Source organism: Littorina saxatilis, linkage group LG14, assembly GCF_037325665.1.
Source record: "Littorina saxatilis isolate snail1 linkage group LG14, US_GU_Lsax_2.0, whole genome shotgun sequence".
NCBI classification, from domain to species: Eukaryota; Metazoa; Mollusca; class Gastropoda; order Littorinimorpha; family Littorinidae; genus Littorina; species Littorina saxatilis.
This window is the reverse complement of record NC_090258.1, coordinates 27,874,198-27,878,970: the sequence shown is the minus strand read 5'-3', so window position 1 is coordinate 27,878,970 and position 4,773 is coordinate 27,874,198. Positions and strand designations below refer to the sequence as shown.

The window sequence follows — 4,773 nt, the reverse complement described above, 5'->3', positions numbered from 1 at the left end:
CACACACACACACAAACACACACAAGCTCACACGCACGCACGCACGCACACACACATGCATGCACGCACGTACATACACAAAAGTACACACACACACACACACACACACACACACACACACACACACACACACACACACGTTTTTATTCCACGTAACTGTCGTTTTCTTCTTAGTCAACATGGGAGTCCCTCGGGGTAGTATCGTTACCCCGACATTGTTCATCATCATTCTGCATGACATTCACAAAGCCAGGAATGATGGAACCGGGATTTCACAAAATGAGAGAGCCTACCTTAAGTTATATAAAAACTCAGTAGACCAAAGAGTGAATTACATGTACACAAACGGCTTTGAAATCGTCGCCAAAATGACAACATGTATGCATGTCACGAGAAAGAAGGTACACAAACAACACTCCCCTATAATAGTTTTTCTTGCTATCTTGTTTGATCTCCTTCTTTCTTTCTTTTCTTAATTACTTTCTTTAAATTTTCTTATCATTTTTCTTACTTTCTTTTTTTTCTCTTTCTTTCTTTTTTTCATTTTTTCTTTCTTTCTTTCCTTCCTTTTTTCTCTTTTTTGGTTTTTTTTTTCTTTCTTTCTTGCTTTTCTTCCTTTATTTATGTTACGTATTTATTCAGTTGACGTCATCGGTTTTCTGACCATGTACATAGATGCAAATAATGAACAAAGGCGAAAGAAAGTGGCCACTATATGTGGGAGCGGTGACGGAATACCCAGACAGCCTGACAGTGCCACGCGTGGCTTGGGGCTGGGAGAGTGCTGTGGTTGTCTACACTAGTAATTTCACTGACCGTGGTAATACGGTGAGTTACGTTCATTGTCATTCCGGCTGGCGAACGCGTGTGTGTGTGTGTGTGTGTGTGTGTGTGTGTGTGTGTGTGTGCAGGGCCGGACCCAGGGGGGGGTTCCAGGGGTTCCGGAACCCCACCCCTGGAAAAAGCATGTACCTTGCTTTGAGTGTTGTTTTTTTTTTACTAGTTTTAGCACCAAAACAATGCTGCTCTTAACCCTCAAAACAAGGCCCAGAATGCACCAGATTGCACAGATTTTAACCGTTTTTCAAAAATGTTCCGGGGGAGCATGCCCCCGGACCCCCCTAGTTCGCGCGCCTGCTTTGCAGGCGCGCGCTTGTGGCTTCGCCACTTCGCTGATTTTCCCCCCCAAAAAAGGAGGAACCCCCCCCTTACAACTCATTTGGTCCGGCCCTGGTGTGTGTGTGTGTGTGTCTGTCTGTCTGTCTGTGAGTGTGTGCAAATGTGTGTACGTGTGTATATGTAAAGGTTGTGTTATAAGTATTGAGAATTACTATTTTGCTTGTAGAAACTGTAAAGTTAACAGCAGAAAGATGGTTCGGGTATATACTAAAAGAGAAATGTTTTCTATACAATTAAATAATATAACTGTATCTCGCCACCCTTATTCTCTATTTGATAATGTCCGTATGAGACATTGGGGCTCCAAGTAGTTTTGGCGAAATTCAGTTTCACACCAACTGAAGTAAAGACAGCTTCGCGTGATATATTTTGATTGATGATTATGTTGTGATGGTTCCAGTCGCCGAGTATAAGCCAACAAGTTCAGAGAATGTCATTTTGTTCGTGCTATTACATTAAAAACCTTTTTAAGTCGGCTTTTCCCAAGAAGTGAGCGAACATGTTAGTGTTCTGATGCAGTGACAGCTAGTGTATTTTAAGCGCAGCAGTAGGCGGTTCTGGTGAGGTTATGCCCCTTCTTTCTTTTGGCAGGTAACAGACGGAACCTCGCGGCAAGATCACACGAGAAAGGGAAAAAATGTACGTGCATTGGTCGCAAATAGCATGTCGCTTTAGTAACAGTTCGTGTGTAAGTCGTGCATTTTATACGGTAAAAAGACAATGGTAACAGGCGGGACCTCGCAGCAAGATCACATGAGTTGTCTCGCGTTATCACCCCAGAAGCGCTCATCGGGTCATGTTTTGACTAGACGAGTAGCCTATTATGCGGACGAGTCGAAATATCTGACCCTATTGCTACGCTGAAAACACAATCGCGTTTATGTTGCTATTCTGACATGGCATTATGTGTTGAAAACGTGTTTTTGTTGTCAGCGAAAACTACCCGCATGGTCCATGTCCGCTATTGCAGACGACGTTTCAATGCGCATAGCCCTTGCGCATGTACCGACGGAAATCGCCGAACATTGAAAAATCCGCGGATCTGCATCAGGGAGAAACACGAAAAAAACGGATGTCTTGCATTAGGTCAATTTGTCAGGTTTCATATGACGTCACAAAGCATGCTTGCATAGGTAACATTGTGTTTGCTGTTCGAAAGTCTGACTTCTGCTGCCTATAGTAATTTCTCGACTAATGACTGCGGTAAATCTCTGGAACATGAGAGAACAAGGATTGTTTAAAGAAGAAAGCCAACGACTAAATGTCTCAGATTAGTAAATTCCAAATCGTTCTAATGAATAGTTTTGAAATTATCTTGTCATCCATAATTAATTTTATTTTTCATTTAATAATTTGTACTAAGTCAATCTAAGAGCACATTTTGTTTTTGATCATATACTATTATTCTAAATACATTGAAGCGAAAGCACACCACATTTGAACACAAACAGTTCTGTTTTATAAATGTTGTGGTCAAATGACTTAGAAGAGAAAAACGATGTATTTGAAGGTATAGCTCCTGCCCTAAAGGTATTCCTGGTGTGTGGTCACATAATCACAATCCTCAACCTGAATTAACTGTAATAGCTCTTTGTGCGATTTGAAACAGTTGTCTTGTTGGATATAATCCCTTTAAGTTGATGTCTTCCAATATTGATGGTACATGATTTATTGCGCGTTGTGTATCTATCTGCATGGCATTGTCCGTACGTGGCTAATGTGTTTTTGTAAGTTTATTGTCACGTTGTTTTGCTAGAATGTATATGTATTTGATGTTATGTTATAAATAATATGTTCTTATGAATAGTTAATAATGTAAAGCGCGGAGAGCATAGACTGTTGTGGTACGCGCTGTAATTATAAGCTGTCATTATTATTATTAAAACGTGTATACCAGTGATTCAGCAGTCATCCAGATCTTGGTGGTTTCAGACAAATTCTGACATAGGAAAGGCCTTGGAGAACTTACCGTTATACAGCCGCGTGGGAGTGGGGCTTGACACAAGCAGACGTCTCCATCTCCACGTCAACGGTGCTGACCAGGGGATTGTCCCCCATCTGTCACTGTCTGGCCCATGCTGGGCCATGTGGCAGTTGACTGATGATAAGAGCGAGGTGAGTGTCAGGTGGTGATTCCGACTCACCATTTAATATGTTTAGGTGATATTTATGATGTAGTGTTGCTGCAAATTTGGTGGTGATTATGCTGTAATTGGTTGTGGTGATGGTGGTTGTGGCGGTGGTGGTGATTATGTTGTTGTTCTTCTTTGTATTGGTGATGATGGTGATGTTTATGATGGTAGTGTTGTTCTTCTTATTTTCTTTTTTGTGGTGGTGGTGGTAGACATGGTGGTGGTGGTGGCGTTGGTACTCCGGAATTGCTACCCTAGAAGAACAAAAACCCAGCTACAATCATCACGTGAACTGACTTTCTCTTTCTCCCTAAGTTTTCTCGCTTGATTTTCTGTCGATTGACACAGTTCAAGACCCTTCCCGTGACATACTTCCAGTACCCGGACCCCATGACCCATGTTTGGTAGATGGCGCTTTCCATGCAACACAAGATCACAGAGGTTGCGCATTGCTGGTACGCGTCGTGGAATATGCTAGTATAATAGAACATGTGTGATGCAGCATGCACTACCACAATTGTGGTTTGAAAGTATTGCTGTTAATATGTCAAAGATTGAATCAGTATGACGGTAAAGATGGTTTGCCAAAAACAGCGTGACTAAAGTTTTAGATGACTTTAGATTATGTGTGTATTTTTTTTTACACGTATTAGCACAAATCACCGAATGTTTGAAGGCAATGAGTGTCTTAAATGTATTGTGTGTTTTTTGTCTCGATAAAAAAAGGCTAAAAAAAATCGCCTTCAAAGGCTTCTGAAAGAATGAGACCTACACTGTTCAGCATGTTAGAACTTCATTGCTAAACAAGAAGCGTGAACACAGCTGCCTGTTTGGATACTAATTTGATTGTTCTTTTCGTTAACATGCATTCGGGTTTTTTTCATTTTAGTTGTCTAAACAACGAAGTGACTGTGGTAAGATGAACAAAGTTAAAAAACAAAGGAATACTGTACTCACCAATACAAGAACGAGACAAGACGGTACGAATTTACGCTTATGGAAGCTTCATCAGGAAAAACAAGAACACAAAAGACAACAAAAAGCAGACGCAACACGGAACGAACAAGGTTTGAAAGAAAATGGAGGGGAAACACGCAAAAAAGGGAAGGAACTCTTGGAACGGAAATGAATGAAAGGGGAGAGAAGTGGTTGGATGATGTCAAGGGCCCCTTTCTTTTTGTGAATTTTGTATCGGGAACTTTGCTTTTGTGTATTTGATTTTGGGGGGCGTCAGTTTTGTAGGTTCCACCGAACAGACACCTTCTGCCGCAGCAAGGATTTGTACGCCTTCAAAGAAAGGGTGGAAGGGCAGCCGCGAATTGTATAATATAGCGGACTCTGCTGCTGGTAACTTTGCCGGCCAGCCGACTAAAGAGGAAACTCTCCAAAGTGATCTGTTTGTTTGTTCGTTCATGGGCTGAAACTCCCACGGCTTTTACGTGTATGACCGTTTTTACCCCAC

At 41.6% G+C, this 4,773-nt stretch overlaps 1 long non-coding RNA gene across 1 annotated transcript; it reads left to right on the top strand.

Moving 5' to 3' along the window:
* Positions 1-238: 238 nt before the first annotated feature.
* On the top strand, positions 239-3,963 carry LOC138947485 (uncharacterized). The gene is made up of 3 exons (XR_011449677.1): positions 239-828; positions 3,112-3,294; positions 3,660-3,963. It is a non-coding gene; the product is annotated as an uncharacterized lncRNA (long non-coding RNA).
* The last annotated feature ends 810 nt before the right edge of the window (positions 3,964-4,773 follow it).